This window comes from Sorex fumeus, unplaced genomic scaffold, assembly GCF_029834395.1.
Source record: "Sorex fumeus unplaced genomic scaffold, SorFum_2.1 ptg000006l, whole genome shotgun sequence".
In the NCBI taxonomy this organism is placed as follows: domain Eukaryota; kingdom Metazoa; phylum Chordata; class Mammalia; order Eulipotyphla; family Soricidae; genus Sorex; species Sorex fumeus.
Window position 1 is genome coordinate 14,083,186 of NW_026606063.1, and position 16,757 is coordinate 14,099,942.

The window sequence follows — 16,757 nt, forward strand, 5'->3', positions numbered from 1 at the left end:
TAGTAATTTTTTTGTCTTCATGCTCACTAGTATTTTCTTATTTTAATTCTAATGAACTATAAAGTTTATCTAATGAATTTTTTATTTCTGATATTGCATTTTCAAATTGTGGAATTGTTTTGATGTCATTCAGTTTTATTTTTCTTAAATGTTCTTTTTAAGTTCCTCTTATGCTGATTTTTTTTTTGTAATTCCTGGTGTCTTTCTATCATTTGCTTAATTTTTATTTCAGACCACATATTTTTGCTTCCAAAATATATTGTAGTTTTTTTTTTAATATATTGTAGTTTTAATTGGATGCTTTACACCATTTACCGTAGCACTGTAGCAGTGTCCTCCCGTTGTTCATTGATTTGCTCGAGTGGGCACCAGTAATGTCTCATAACAAAGTGTAAGACTTGTTGTTACTGTGTTTGGCATATCGAATACATCACAGGTAGCTTGCCAGGCTTTGCCATGCTGGCGAGATACTCTCGGTAACTTGCTCGGTTTTCTGAGAGGGGCGGAGGAATCGAACCTGGATTGGCCAGGTTGGCCACATGCAAGGCAAACCCCCTACCCGCTGTGCTATCACTTCAGCTCCACCATTTACTATGTGTTATAATTTAAACATTTTTAAGAGTTAAATTCCATTTGGGTAGGCAATTAAATTACAGATTTACTTTGCCATTTAGTCCACTTTTTCAAAAATGTTGTTGGTATTGGTGTGGGTCCACTTGAGACAGTGTTCAGGGGTCATTAGGACAATCCAGGTGGTGCTGAGGATATCACAGGCAACTCTAGTGGTACTCAATAGGAAAAAAGGTTGTTCCAGTGCTCAAGCCTAGGGTCTCAAACATGCAAGGTATGTCAGTCTACCACTTTGGGACACATTTTTGGACACTTTTAAATTTTAATTTAAACAAAAATATGGAATAAACTTTATCAAAAATTTATTTTGTTTTGCTTCTAAGTTTTTTTTTTCCCCAGGGAGAGGGGTCACCACTAAGCATTCTGAACATTCAGTAAAAACTCATAACTCTGGTTATGCAGAAATAAAGTTCTTACCATTCTTGTGTAAACCTATTTAATTTTTGGATGATCACTAGTGTTTATGGAACATCACTCTAATAATAAACTACATGCACATATGCAGTTTAATATTCAGCAAAAGACTCAAGGAGAACCTTTGTTGATTTTTGGAGTTTGTTCTCTGCATTCTATTTTCCTTCATGGCACTTTGATTTGCAAATGTTTCTCGAAGCCTTCCAAAATTCTGATCACTGTCTCCTCAAATCAACAAGACCACTGTACTATGCTATGGTTACCCCTTCTTTAAATGTGCTCTACAGAGAGCTTCTAGGATGCAAGTAAGTAGATCTAAATCTTATTCAGTTTAATTTCCCTCCTCTGCTCTATTCTGAGGTTTTTATTGTCTAATTATATTATAAATAGAAAATGTATGTAGAATATATAAGATGTATTTTACAGAACTATTGCTCCACAGTGGATAGGGCATTTGCCTTGCGCACAGCCAGCCTGGCCGAGCTGGGTTCAATTCCTCCGCCCCTCTTGGAGATCCTGGCAAGCTGCCGAGAGTATCTTGCCCCGCACGGCAAAGCTTGGCAAGCTCGCCGTGATGTATTCAATATGCCAAACACAGTACAACAAGTCTCAAAATGGAGACGTTACTGGGCCTGCTCGAGCAAATCAATGAACAATGGGAGGACAGTGATTCTACATAAATATATATTATATATAGAATATATTACATATATTCTACAAACATATTTCATTTTTTAGACTTTCTCTGCCCAGAACCAATTATAGTAACTTCTATATCTGTATCTTAAAAAAAAAATCTTTGTACCAATTCCCCTATTTGTTTATATCTTAAAGCTGTAACGTTTACATTGCATTATATAAAGTTCATAGCAGTATATTATAGAGGTTAAACTATGGTAAAAATTATTCTGTATTACAGTGAATTATAGTTAAGTTTATTTCTTACTCATGTAAAATTTGTTAGCTGTCATTTAACTCTTGGAAATTCTTTTACATGCTTTGATCTAATCTACTAAATTTTGTGATTCTGGAATCTCTATGTATGATTTTGTCACCTACTGATAGGTGAACTGAGTGCTAGTATTCTTGCAGGCTTTGTTTTTACATCAGCGTGGAAGTGAAAACACATCACTTTACTCTGTCCATGTAAAAAATATCTGGAAAATATTGTCTTCAAGTATGCCCAGTTAGGAGGGAACTTGGATACAATGAACCCAAGAGATGTTTATCATAGTGGCTATCTGTCGTCTTTCTTCCATTACTGGTTAGGACGCTTGAGAGCGTTTTCATGTCTAGAATCTCTTAAGCTGTTCAAAAGGCTTTCCTATCCATTATCCCTTTAATTAATTTATCCGTATTAATCAACATCTGTTTAGACTACATGATGTTTACTACCAACATTTTAGTAGACAAAATTTAATAGACAATGAGAACGTCAGAATAAAGCAGAGGAGGGAAATTAAACTACTTGCTTGCTTCCTAGAGACACTCTGCAGAGGACATAGAAGGGAGAATCAGAGCATGCTATAGTCTTGCTGAGGAGACAGTGATCAGAATTTTGAAAGCCTCAGAGAGATATTTGCAAATTTTAGTTTCTGCTTTTCACCACACTCTTAGTCCTTTTGACTCAATTGATCTGACTCTCTACCGCTCTCTTTATGATAACTAATACTTTGTACTTACAATCCAAAAGTTTATTTCTGTTTTGCTTTGTGTCTTCAATTCAATCTAGTTTTGCATGAAAAGTTGTTTTATCCATTTTTGCCATGGGTTAGGAATGATGAGGCCACCCACAGATAGAATGAGACACCGGGAAGAGTTTTACAACTTTATTTTGCCCACAGTTCCCAGGGGAGAACACCACATGCCATATAGGGTAGCACACTGGAAGCATCAGGGGTGGAGATGAAGCAGAGCGAGGAAGTGTGGTGAGAAAACACTTTCATGTGGTTTCTGCAGGAAGGAATGAGCAAGGAGGGCGAGCAATTTAGGAATTATTTGTAAGGGTTAACAGCCAATAACTGACATGAGGAATTTCAGTGGTATCCATAACTATGGATGATTAAGGTAGGTTTATAGAGCCCTAGCGTGTAAGAGTATGTTGAGGGAGGGGCTGAGTGCAGCCTTTACTGGCTACTCTTTAAGTAGTAAACTGACTGGCCTCTCGCCAAGTCCTCAAAATTGGATAAATGTCACGCTTAAAGAAATGTATCACAAAAATATTATTATCACCCCCATTTTAATTTAAGTGACTAGGTTAAATTGTTTATTTAAGGTCATTACTCCTTAGAGGGCCCAAGAGTTAGAGTAAAGCTCCCATTCGCTAACAGTTAAACTTCAGGTCCAGTGTATGACACAGATGAATGGGTTCATGAATGCTTTTGTGAGCAACACTATGCATTCAAAGGCTGGGATCCCCTCTCTGCAGTCTCACTTGAAAGAATGGTCTCTCCTCTTCTTAACCGAGCAATAGCCTTCTAACTCCAATTTAATGGAGTTTCCATCCAGAGGGAGAAACAAAAAAGAGCTGTCAAAATATGTACTGTCGGTACATATTTTTTTCTCACAGCGATAGCACAGCTGGTAGGGCATTTGCCGTGCACGCAGTCGACCCGGGTTTGATTCCTCTGTCCCTCTTGGAGAGCCTGGCAAGTTACTGAGAGCCTGGCAAGCTCCCAATGGTGTATTTAATATGACAAAAACGGTAACAACAAATCTCACAATGGAGATGTTACTGTTGCCTGCTAGAGCAAATTGATGAACAATGGGAGGACAGTGCTACAGTGCTACATATTTCTAAGAAATGGCAGAAGAAGAGCCATTGAGTAATACGTTTCAAGCATAGATTTCTTCAATCACAAACATTACCTTAGAACTCTAGTGTGAATATTTAATTTATTTATTTCCTTTATTATACTCAGTGATTATCAGGGATTTCTCCTGCCTCTACTAAACTCAGGAATTATTCCTGGCAGTGCTCCATTTGGGGTACCATATGGAATTCTGGGGTTTGAACCCAGGTTGGATGTAAGGCAAGCACCCTAGTTGCTGTACTCTCTCTAGCCCCATTCTTTTAAAGGTATATGGCACACAACCGTGGCATGCAAGGTTATTTTAGGGCATCTCAAGAACTGAATGTTACTCTCCAACCTACCCCCAGTCATCCAAGCAATGCTGTCCAAGGCAAGACTGCTGACTCACACTTTCCTGGGAACAGCAAACACTTCAAGAGCTGGCACGTTGTCCTGGTGTTTAGGCCACATGTATATTAAGAACTATTTGCAAACACTATAAAAAAGCTAAATTGAGTTAATTTCAATTTCTTGAGTTGAAATGCTGAATTAAAAAAACAATTTAACTGTCTCACCTAGGAAAAAAAATCAATGCTTTAAAATTAATTTCATTTTTTAAACTTACTGTTAACGCAATAAAGCCTCTTGGGCTTTTAAAGCTAATTGTCTTTGAACTCATTTAAAATTCAAAAATCTTTATAATTTTGATAATATTTTAAGTGCTATCCTCACGATACAAGTTCATATGGTAAACCTAGGAAAGCTAGAGAAAGAATGAACAGAACCCCAGTGCAAATGATTCACATATTGTTGAACCATTTCTATTATTATTTTATTTTTTTTCTTACTCCTAACTCTGCACTCAGGAATTATATCTGGTGAGCTCAGGGGACCATATGGGATGCTGGGAATCGAACCCTGGTTGGCCGTGTGCAAGGCAAACACCCTATCAGCTGTGCTATCACTCCAGCCCCACCATTTCTATTATTTTTATAAAAAGGTATGAATTACATTATTCTGTTTTTGTTGAATAAAATAAAATGTATACATGTATATTTATTATATGTATATAAGATAAAATGAAAATTTATAAAGATATGAAGAAATCTAAAAAACTATGAACATTAGAGTGTCATCTCTAGGGAATAGAAAATATAGGATTTAAATATTTTTGGTAGGGACTACATCTGCCAGTGCTCAGGAATCACTCCTGGTGGGGCTCTGGAGACCAAATGTACTGGGGATTAAACTTGGATCAGCTGCGTGTGAGGTAAGTGCTATTCCCCTTTGTATATATGGTCACTGTCACTGTCACTGTCCTCCCATTGTTCATCGATTTGCTTGAGCGGTCCAAGTAACATCTCCATTGTGAGACTTGTTACTATGTTTGGCATATCGAATATGTCATGGGGGCTGGAATGATACACAATGAGTGGGGCATTTGCCTTGCACGTGGCTGACTGGGCCAATCCGGTTCGATTTCTCTGCCCCTCTCAGAGAGCCTGGCAAGCTACTGAGAGTCTCTCACCTGCATGGCAAAGCCTTTATGTATTGTAAAAAAGTATAATTTTTATACTTCCACTTCAATTTATTTGTGAAAGTTTAAAAATATTTTTATAACTGATAAACTGGTGAAGGGCTAGTGACACTTTGATGGTGAATGTGGTGTGTGACACATACAAACGTACATATAAACCAATGTCACACTGATAAAAAATATTTTGCTCCCCAAGCCAAACAGTTTGTTTGAATGTGGCCATGTTTATTTTACTCATGTATTTGAATAAGAATTACAATCCTTTTTAGTAGTTTGCGCACATATACTAAATATGATTAACATCTTTATTCTTCTACATCAACTATTTTAATCAGTTTTATGATATTTTACCTTAAAAATTTGTTTGCTTATTGACAGTTTGGGGAAGGCTACACCCAGTGATGCGAAGGGGGATTGTTTCTGTCTCTGTGCTCAGAAATTACTCTTGGCAATGCTCATGGGACCATACTAGATGCCAGGGATTGAACCCAGGTCAGCTGTGGGCAAGACAAATGCCCTACACACTGTATAATCCCCCTTATTGGCATTTTAAAATTGGAATGGGGGGTTGTGGTCATTGAGATAATAGTAAAAGTGACAGGATTCTCATTCACTTTATAGTCTCCTCTTTTGACAAATACTTTTTCTAAAGTTTAGTGCACATTTGAACCTTTTATCTATGTAAACATACGATCAGAACAAGACAGCACCCAATGACAAAACAAGCCTTCCCTGCCTCTGTACTTTCTGTTTTTAATTTGCAATCCAATAAGTAATCTAGAAGTGATATAAACATGATTTGCCAGCTTCAAATATCATTTGTTGGGGGATCCAGAGAGATAGTACAGGGTTAAAGCACATACCTTGCATGTGTTGACCTTGGTTCAATCCCTGGCGCCACATGGTCCCCTGAACATTGCTGGGTGCGCAATGGAAGCCCCTGAGTACTGTTGGGCTGGCAGTGCCTGACTCCGTAGAGCCTAGGCAGCCCTGTAGGGCCAGAGACACAGCCACGGGGTCCTGGCACAGCACCACATCCGTGGGTACCTTGTCTTGAATCTCTGGCTTGGTTACCAGAGAATCTTCAGGAGGGGCCTTCAAGTCTCCTGAGCACTGTTTCAGAGTCACTTCTCCCCCCCCTATATATATATTCATATATATATATATATATATATAATACTAGCCAAATTTACAAGGCACTTACATGACTTCTTCGCCTTTCAGCTTTCGGTTATTATGTTTTAGTTTCAAATCAGACTTGATTCCTGATTTTGAAATACTATTCAAGTATATATCTTTTGTTTTGTTTGTGTGTGTGTGGGGGGGGGGGTGGATATTCATGGGCTATGTGCTCAGGGATTATGCCTGGCTGGGCTCAGGGAATCAGATGTGATGCTGGGCATTGAGCCCAGGTCAGCAGCATGCAAGCAAACACCTTATCCACTGTGATATCTTTCTTGCCTCTCAAATAGTTATTTTTTGACTAACTACATGCAGATAGCTTAGTCTTACTATTTTAAGGTTGAGGCTGAAAACATACTGGGGACAATGGGACATGGATTTCATCCTTTCATTTTGCAAGGCATCTGCATGTGCAGATCAATGTTCAAGATCATTCGGCAACACTAGATTCTCCCTTCCAAATCTGCCATAGTCCCTGGGCTTCCAGAGAACTGACTGGATTCAAACTGAGCAGAAACCTGCACAGAAAGTTTCTGCTTTCTGGACAGCAGTGGGAAGCTGGTGGCTTGGGTTCCAGGTTGTCTTCTCCCACAGCCTGGAACACTTCCAAGATCTAGGTCTGACTGTGAATGTTCACAAGGCCCAGGGAGCATTGAAGGCTATGACAAAGCAAAAGAATTTATTCTCTTTCCCGGATATCCTCATGAAGAAGATGGAGACAGGGGCCAGAAGACCTGTCACTAAGTATTTTCAATAATTCCCCCAAATTAATAACTGTCTCCAAAGGGGAAAGGTGACCGAGCAAAGAGCTGGGATTTTCTGGAAGCTGTTTTTCAGAGAAGCATTCTTTCAAAGGCCCAATCTGTCAGCTGGGATCACACACAGGGTGACAGACCTTTCTGACAGAATGGCCTTTCAGGGACCTGCTGCTTCTGAGCAGAAGGCAGGAAGGGATAGCGGGAATCGTGACTGCTAGGTACTGCTCGCTCTTTGCATTTAGACATAATCCCCAGACCTGGCCACCACTACTCGAACCACCCTCAAACTTGTCCTCAGATGGATAATTTTGAACCCAACCCCTTTATTCTCCAGCCCATAAAAGTAAGTGCTGTATGACTTAGTCTGTGTGTGTGAGTCACAGCGGATTTTCCATCTAGTGTCTGCTATGTTTCACTTCTGCCCTTTCTGAAATATCTCTGGCTTCACAGTAAGTGCCCCACTTCAGCTTTTCTGGCAAAATTCATTGAGGTTCTTAGCAAATCTTATTTTCTATCTTTTGTTTTCCTATCTAGTTGCCTGTGAATTTTTTTCCATTTGGAAGTGACTCAGAATCATGTCGTTCCAAGGCATTTTACTTGGCATGCATAAAAACAATCCTCTTTTTCATGTTTATCATTTATTGTTTTTTATGGCATTTCATTAAATTACATAATTACAAAAGCATATAAAACTAGCATGACTAAGTCAGGATACACCGCAGCTGGCAGGGCTGAACACCAACTGAACTAGTGGAATTGACAGAATTAGTAAAGATTAGACATTAGCCAATGAGCAGAGAGCCTTTCGGGTGCTGTGCAGAGATCACAGTGATATTGAAAAACACATAGAAAATCATTAAATAAGCATTTGTCTAAAGATAAATCATTCATTGGGACTGGAGAGATAATACAGAAGATAAGGCATTTACCTTGCTTATTGCCAACCGGGTTCAACCCCCAGAACTTCATATTGTTCCCTGATCCCCACCTGCTCTCTGAGCACAGAGCCAGGAGTAAGCCCTGAGCACCAACAGGTGTGGCTCCCCAAATAAATAAAGAGAAAGCATTCAGTGAACTTGTGTTATCATGAATTACAGGGCTTAGTCCTTAGAGGTCTTTCTACTATTCAGAGGACCCTGCCTTAATTTGTAGTCCCATCAGACTATGGGACTAGGATTTTAGAAGACACACTTCAAGCTTAAAAGCCTGGGCATACATGCAGGGGGAGGTTTAGACAACTACGCTATAATTGTCTTCCCAATGTCTGTGATTAATGCCAGAATTACTAGTTACTAGTAGAAAGTAGCTCTAATTGTATTGTAATCGGTAGGTAAAGAAATGCCCTCTATCCAACACTTCTTATGAAGACATTTGTTACCTAATCTTTTGAATTTGTGAATATTTTACATGGGAATTGGGAAATGAAGGTTGAAGACAGATTTACTAGTTGCCAATTATCTAACCTTAAAACAGAAAGATTATCTATCCTGGAGACTAGTGAGCTTAATGTAACCCAAATGATCCTTTAATGTGCAAGAGAGTGAGTAGGAGGAAGTGACTTTGGAATTGCTGAGAACAACTGGACATTAGAAGGTCTCAGCTTGCCATTGCTGACTGTGAGAATGGAGAGAATGGAGGAGTTCCACAAGCTCTGAGTGTTTGCATCCTCAGTGAGAAGCTGAAAAAGGCTAGACAGTACATTCTCTCCTCGGGACTTTACAAAGAAACGCAATCTTACCCACATCTTGATTTCAGTTGCCTGAGACAGACCTCAGATCCTCAGCTTCCAAATAGTCAGATCATTTGTGGCTTTTAAACCACTAAGTTTGTGGTAATTTGCTAATGCAACAATAGACAGTGCATCTTCCCTCTTGCTTTTCTGACTTCCTTCCTTTCTGATTACAGGAAATTGCATTGAAAGGATTTATTGAGCCTAACCTTCGAGTTTACAACTCCTGACTACTCCCTGTTGCATTTCAATATGACTTCCAAGCTAATGTTTGTGACTAGGAGGGGTATGAAGTTAAGGGCTAAACCTCTTTACAAAAAAAAATGTTGAAAATACTTTAGATATCCACAGAGAGTGTTTCAACAGTTGTCTTGTCATATCTGGAGAATGAACAAGGGTGTGAAGTGTACTGAATGTGTGATGATCCTGGTGAGCATGTATCAGACCTGTTCAGAGATGGGAAATGCTTCTCTGGCACCAGCTTCCCTTGTTCCTGCTTGGTTCGATGACACCTCTAAGGGACTTGCAAGCACCGGTAGCTGCCAACTTTATCTTGGTCAGTGCTCTTTGTCTACAGAGAGAGCTTCCTGCATGGATAGCAAGACTGCAGGGAACCACAGAGTGGAGAAATGCCAAAGGTAACAGGCATGCTAAATCATTAGCACTTTAGCCAAGGTAACAAGAGGAGGGAGAAAATTACTGGTGCAGATGGGAGGTCTGTAGATATATCAAGACAAGAACTGGAAGGGGACACCATGTTCTCCAAACCCAATCCGAGATGCAGCTAAGACACATGTGTAGACAGATAGCTTATGGAATGGGGGTAGTTGGGTTCTGAATGGGTACCCTGGGTTGGAGATAAGTGTTTGATAGCACAAAGTAGCTTCAATTTAAGTTTACAGGCCACACGATCCAGTGGAAAAGGAAAGAATTAAACAGAACGGAGCTGGAGCCATAGCACAATGGGTAGGGTGTTTACCTTGCATGTGGCCAACCTGGCTTCAATTCCCAGCATCTCAAATGGTGTCACAAGCACTGCCAGGAGTAATTCCTGAGTGCAGAGCCAGGAGTAACCCCGGATGGGACCCAAAAAGCTAAAAAAAATAATAATTAAACAGAAAGGGAAGCTGGTTAGGATCCTGGGTGAAGCCCAGAGTATGAGAAAATATAATTTCTTAGTGAATATCCAGGGGGACAAGGCAGAACACTATGCAACATGTTGTTGTGGGACTTGTCCTGAGTGAGAAGCAGGCAAGTAGGCCCTGGAAAAAGTGGAAGTTTTTTTAAATTCACAACTAAGAGAAGATATTTACACTACCCATTAGAGATCTCTTGGATTTGTTAGTTCAGGGGTGACATATAGATAATAATTTTTGAAATGTGACAATTCTGGGGAAGGAAGAGAGAAGTAACTCAATCGATTGACTTATAGTCATCCTAATTCATCAGGATGACCAGAGATTTACAAGCATATTCCTGTGTCCAGGTATTTTATGGCCTCTCCACACGACACTAGCTGGTAGATTCCCGCTTGGTTTATTAAATTGTTTTGGACAAGGTTACTAATGATCTTCTCATTGTCAGATTCTATAATAATAGTAGCCATAATTATGCTGGTAGTAGTCAATGTTTTACTGAGTCTTGATTATGTCAGGCATGCTTCTGAATGATTTTCTTGTATTAACTCGGTTTAATTTTACACTGTCTTATGCTGTAGGTACTGTTGTCATCCAAATTTTAATGAGAAGTAAATTGTCACAGAGTGGTGACCATGGCATGTCACAGTTAGGAAATAGCAGGGTTTAAATACAAACCCAGACAATCCTACTCAACCTCCACCCTTTGTGGGAACTGTTCTGCTAAGCTAGTCTTTCATTTGATTCTTTCCTAAATGACATGCAGATGTGGCTTCCATGGTCACTTTTTCGTTGGTGTGAGACATTGGGTGGTACATGTACGAATTCAGTAGAAGCAGAAATTAAGCCGAGAGATGCTCAAACATTAAGAGTTAAGGCAGAGTCAGGTTTGGCAATCCTTGTTAATTCAAGGACATGAGATCATGGATGTGAGGGAGTAATAGAGTACCTGCCTCAAAGAGCTATGTCTTTGGGTGCTAAGGAATCCCACCTGAACATTTAAATGATTTACCAGCAATGAATGGGATCAATTGCTTAAGACCTAGGTCACAGGAAGGGTTCATAAGATGTAGCACTGTAGCACTGTCCTCCCGTTGTTCATCGGTTTGCTTGAGCGGGCACCAGTAACATCTCACAACAAATTGTGAGACTTGTTGTTACTGTTTTTTACATATTGAATACATCACAGGGAGCTTGCCAGGCTTTGCCGTGCGGGCAAGATACTCTCCGTAGCTTGCCAGACTCTCTGAGAGGGGCGGAGGAATCGAACTCGCGTCGGCCATGTTGGCTGCATGCAAGGCAAACACCCTACCCACTGTGCTATCACTCCAGCCCCATAAGATGATCCATGGAAAAATATGCTGAACTGTGGCTTTCAAACCGACTATGTGGTATCAGTGGCTTTCTAGCATCTGAGGACCCTCATTTTTAATTCAGGTTTTTTAATGACAAAAAATACCTGATGTGACTTGTGGGTAGTCCACACTTTCATGACTTGGGTGAAAACAAAAAAGTGGCTGTTCTGAAAAGCATGCAGTTCCCTCATATACTCACTGCTTCCTCTCTGCCTCCCTGAGGATAGTTACAGAACAGAGAAGTCAGAGCCTATGGTGATCTGCCCACCTGTCTGTCTAGATCACACAGAGATGGGAGAAAGAGGGAAGGAAGAAAAAAATGACATTTTGGAATTCTATTTTGAAAGAGAACCCTGAACAATGAAATAAAGCTTTAATCAACAAGAAAATGAATGGGTTAGTTTGCCTGTTAGGGGTTGGGTTATTTTTCAGATGTACCTAAAGCAATTTAGTCACTCATAAATTTGACAAGTCAAGACAGTCCGTTAAAAAACAAGGTTGAGTAATGTGCCTGTTATTTTATGGAAACTGTTTTGTCACCATATAAAGTAAGCAAGAGTCGAGTGTTTAAATATTTCTAGCGCTCCTAAGTAATGAAGGAAAGCACTGGGAAATGTCTTGGGAGTATCTGGTGAAGACTCAGCGCACCATGTCTATGAACGTATTCACTCGTCCAGGTGCTCATGCATAGGGAGGTAGCATGGATGAGAGCAGCTTTGCTTCCATAAAGACATTTTGTCAACAAATAAAAACAATGTGACCCGGCTAATCCTGACTTCCCATGACAGAGAAAGCTTGGATTGGCTTTTGTCTCAAGAACAAGGTATCTTTGTCTCTAGAAATTTTACGGTTACTTAAACAAAGTACTAAAATGGTCATTAAAAAGGATTGCCTACATTTAGAGTCCAGTTTCTTCCACAAATCTCCCATTTTCTTCTGAAATACATCCCCCTACAGGAAACATCTCTGAAGTATTCTGTTGGTCTTTTAGAAGTGGCCTAATCTCTGTTTCCTGGGTAGAGGCTCTAATTATTATTCATTATCTCTTCTTACTCTCTTTCTTCAATTATTTGAGAGCTTGATCACCCACCCCCCACCACACCCCCAATTCACCTCCTGAGTTTTAGCTGGTTATGACCCATGTCCATCCAGATAGAAGCTTATTACTCCGTCTTTCTACTGTCTTGCTGTGGCATGTAATTAAATTTTGGCAAAGAAAGTAGCCATAGATATAATATATATATACTTCTTATTTGAATATAATGAAAATATGTGTCCTATCCTCTTTCTCTTTCCTTATGGCTAAGAAATAACAACTGTAGATGCCCCCTAGGACGTAGAGATAGAAGATTCAGACAGAGGATGGTAGAACACTCTAACTTTCCAGGACCTTTGATAAAATAGAATCTTCTGTCTTATTTATATTTAACTAGTTAAGACTCTGTGTTAGAACAGCTTAATCTGTAAGCTAACTAAAATCTACCCTAAAATGTCTATCCATGCAAAGCAAACTGGCATGAAAATATTCTGTTTTGTCCCTCCTGTAACAGTCCATATCTAATTTTTTTTCTTTTTGGGTCATACCCAGTAATGTTCAGGGGTTACTCCTGGCTCTGCACTCAGGAATTATTCCTGGCAGTGCTTGAGGGACCATATGGGATGCTGGGAATCAAACCTGGTTCGGCCTCATGCAAGGCAAATGCCCTACCCGCCATGCTATTGCTCCGCCTCCCCCCCACCAAATCTAATTCTTAAAGAGCAGAGCTGTAGGAGAGCTGAGACCAGAGCATTGTAGTTTATTCCAACTATTTCTTCTCAAATATTTAAGGACCACATTGAAGTTTTGTGGTTAATATCATCCAGAAGTTTGCAAATAATTTTTTGATGTTGTTGCTGCTGCTGATTGAGTAGCTTTAATTTTGATATAATTTCAAACTGTGGAAATCTTATGGAATAAGAGAGAATAGTACTGGGGACTTCAACAATCTTTTTTTCTGTATTTACCAACTATTTGTGTTTCATCTATTTATTGCGCTCTGTGTTTTCATGCATGCACATATGTTTGGGAAAGAAGATAGTATCAATCTAATATTTTTTCCAGTTTACTTGTGGTTATCTTTTATGATTATATGCTTTTTAAAAACACAACTTAACTCTTTTTTGTGTAATGTTCCTCAGTCATGATTAGACTCTGGTTGTGTGCTTTAGACAGGAATGCGACAGAAATGATATGATGTCTTTTCCAGGCCTCATTTTAGGTGCTGATTGATGCCATTTTAATCACTGGGTTAAGATGACTCTCACCAGATCTTTTCATTTGAAAGCTATGTTTTCTTGTCTCTAATTATTAAGTGAGATATTGGTGACACTTCAGACCATGTGATTTTTTTGTTACTCATCAGGCTCACCACAAGTTTTAACATTTACTGATTTTATACACTAGGAATTTTATCAAGGATTGACTTGGAGAATATGCTGACTCAAACAGGTGCTGACACTGTTGAACTGGAAAGAAAGTTCCTGGAGTCTAGGTGCAACCCAACAGACCTTGATTACCCTCCCCCCCCCCCCCCTTTTTTTGTTTTGTCACACCTGGCAGTACACAGGGCTTCCTCCTGATTCTATTCTCAGTCATCACTCCTGCTTGTGCTTGGGAATCTGTATAGGATGCTGAGGGTAAGTCCAGGGTCAACCTCAGGCACGACAAATACTTTACCAGCTGTACTATCTGGCTCCTTTATTTCCTATCTTTTACAAAGGGAAGAGGTGATGGGATGGATTTTGGGGACAACATGCTTCAATTCAGCCTTCCAAGTATCCAAATGATCTATTTGTTAAGAGGAGCAAGCCAGGCATGCTAAGGGGAGAAGTTCTTTGTTGTGAGATTATCGCATGCTTTTGCAGTGTCTTTGGCATCTCTGGATGCTTTTCACCAACATATTTACTGAACTGGAGATTGAAAATATGCCTCGTGCTTTGATACTTCCAGAAAGAGGTGGGGACTATGTTATATCTTCTTGAATCTGGGTATACTTGTACCTGCTTTGGCTGAAACAGTCTAGCAAAGGAATCCTTTATGAATTCCACAGTATGATTCTAAAAGACTGTGTAGCCTTCCCAGTTTTTGTGAGAAGTCTTAATATTACAAGTTTGAGTCACTGTGTATGATTGTTCCCCAATCCTCTAATACTAAAAGTTCAGTCCACATACACACAGAAAAATAAGATTTGTGCATGTATGGGAGAGACAGAGAGAGAGAGAGAGACAGAGAGAGAGAGACAGAGAGAGAGAGACAGAGACAGAGACAGAGAGATAGAGAGTTAGAAATATATAGTAGATGATAGAGTTTTTAGTGAAAAGTTCCAGCTACATTTAGTCTAGGAATCACCAGATCTGTGAGGGAAGAAGTCTACATATGATTCTGATTACCAGTGATTAAAAATCTTCCTAGCAATTTGACTCTTTCTAGCTGTGATCCCCAACATTACAGAGCAGAAATCATTGTATCATTTATGAATTCCTGACCAACAAAGTTTGTGAACTAATATGATTTTTTATTTATGTCAATATAATTTTGAATTTGGATGACTGGAATCAATCACATCTTTGTTCAACTTGTCCCTGAAAGAACTGTACCATAGAAGGAAGTGTCTTAATTTTAACCTAACACCTCTTCTTTCTGCTACTTGTCAACTAAACGAGGTCACAACTTGCATAGGTCTTTTTGTTTGTTTTCCATGTCAGCTGTCCTGAATCTTTAATCATGTTTACTCTCTGAAGTTACAAAGTACCATGTAGTGTTTATGGGACACTGATTACTTTCAAATTGTAACTATTTATAAGAAATGTTAATTGTACACTGTGTGGAATAGAAGTGGTCCAGAACATGTGGTGAAAAAATTTCTATAGAAGCCATATATCTCTAGAGGTCTGACTTATGAATTTGAGGGAGTAACCCATATTCTTCTTTATCCTTGATTTAACATTGAAGATTGAGTAAGTGAAGTGAGTGAGAGTTTGTGATTCTTGTCTAATTTGACTCTTCTGTGATTTATTTATGTAGAGGTCTAATGGCTGGCAAACCTTAAGAAGGAATAAAATCTCAACCACTACTCATTCATCCATGCACCCATTAAACAAATTAGAAATTGTATTATATTTTGATTATAGAGAATTGAAGAAATTATACATAGATCTGACCCTCATAGAGTTTACATTTTTACCTTGCCGGATGATGAGTAAGTCATTTACAAATTTGGAGAATATGGTAGCACTGTAATTCTCAAACTCTCTATAGCAAAGGAGCTGTTTATTCCATCCACCCAATCAGCTGTCTTTTAATCTAATATTTATATTTTTAATCTTTCATGAATAGACATATGCTATTAAACATGCTCAGATAGAGTTTGAGAAAATGTAATTTACCTCTCAAATCTTACAACTCGTCTGTGCATTGTTTAAAGAAAACCAGTACACAAATGGCATTTTTACCATTTTACCATAAAGTGGCAGTGTCAAATTGCAAGTATTGATTTGTTTAGTTTTCATTTCCATATTCATCTCTTTGCAGATCGCTAACAAATGGTTTGCAACATTGGGTCCTATTCACAGATTACACTCTGGAGAACAAACAACTAAAGCAAGTGGTGTAGGAGGGAATCGTGACCATTTCCCCTTCTTCACCTACTTCCAAACACAAACTGGAAACTTGAGGGAGTTTTCTCCCAAAACCCCGACTGTATTCTAAAGTCTTTTATTTTCATTCAAGACTGATCTCAGCAAAATTGATGTCCTGTGAGGATAGGAACAGGACCTCCACGAGTGGTTTCAAGGACATGCAGAATTCTTCACCACTGTTCCCAGGATCCTTCAGTTCAGGACCAGATTAGGGACACTTCAGAGAGAGCCAACTTGTGGAATTCTGAGTTCTTTTATTCCTTGCATTCCTATCATGAAGCTCTCAAGTATAGTGTTCTCTAGAGGAAATGTGGAAGACAGAATCTCTTAAAATAGCTTTAAATTCTACCAACTTTGAAATTTTCAGTGATAGTATCTGAATTTTACAGGTGAAGAAATGGTAACATACTAATTAAGAGACTCTCTGGAGAGACTATTTAAGAACAGGGACAATCAAATTCTGAGTCCTTTTATTCCCAAGGATTTAAAAAACAGAAACAATGTTAGTGTTTGGAGAAGGGTGACTTTTCTGACCTAGAATTTCTTT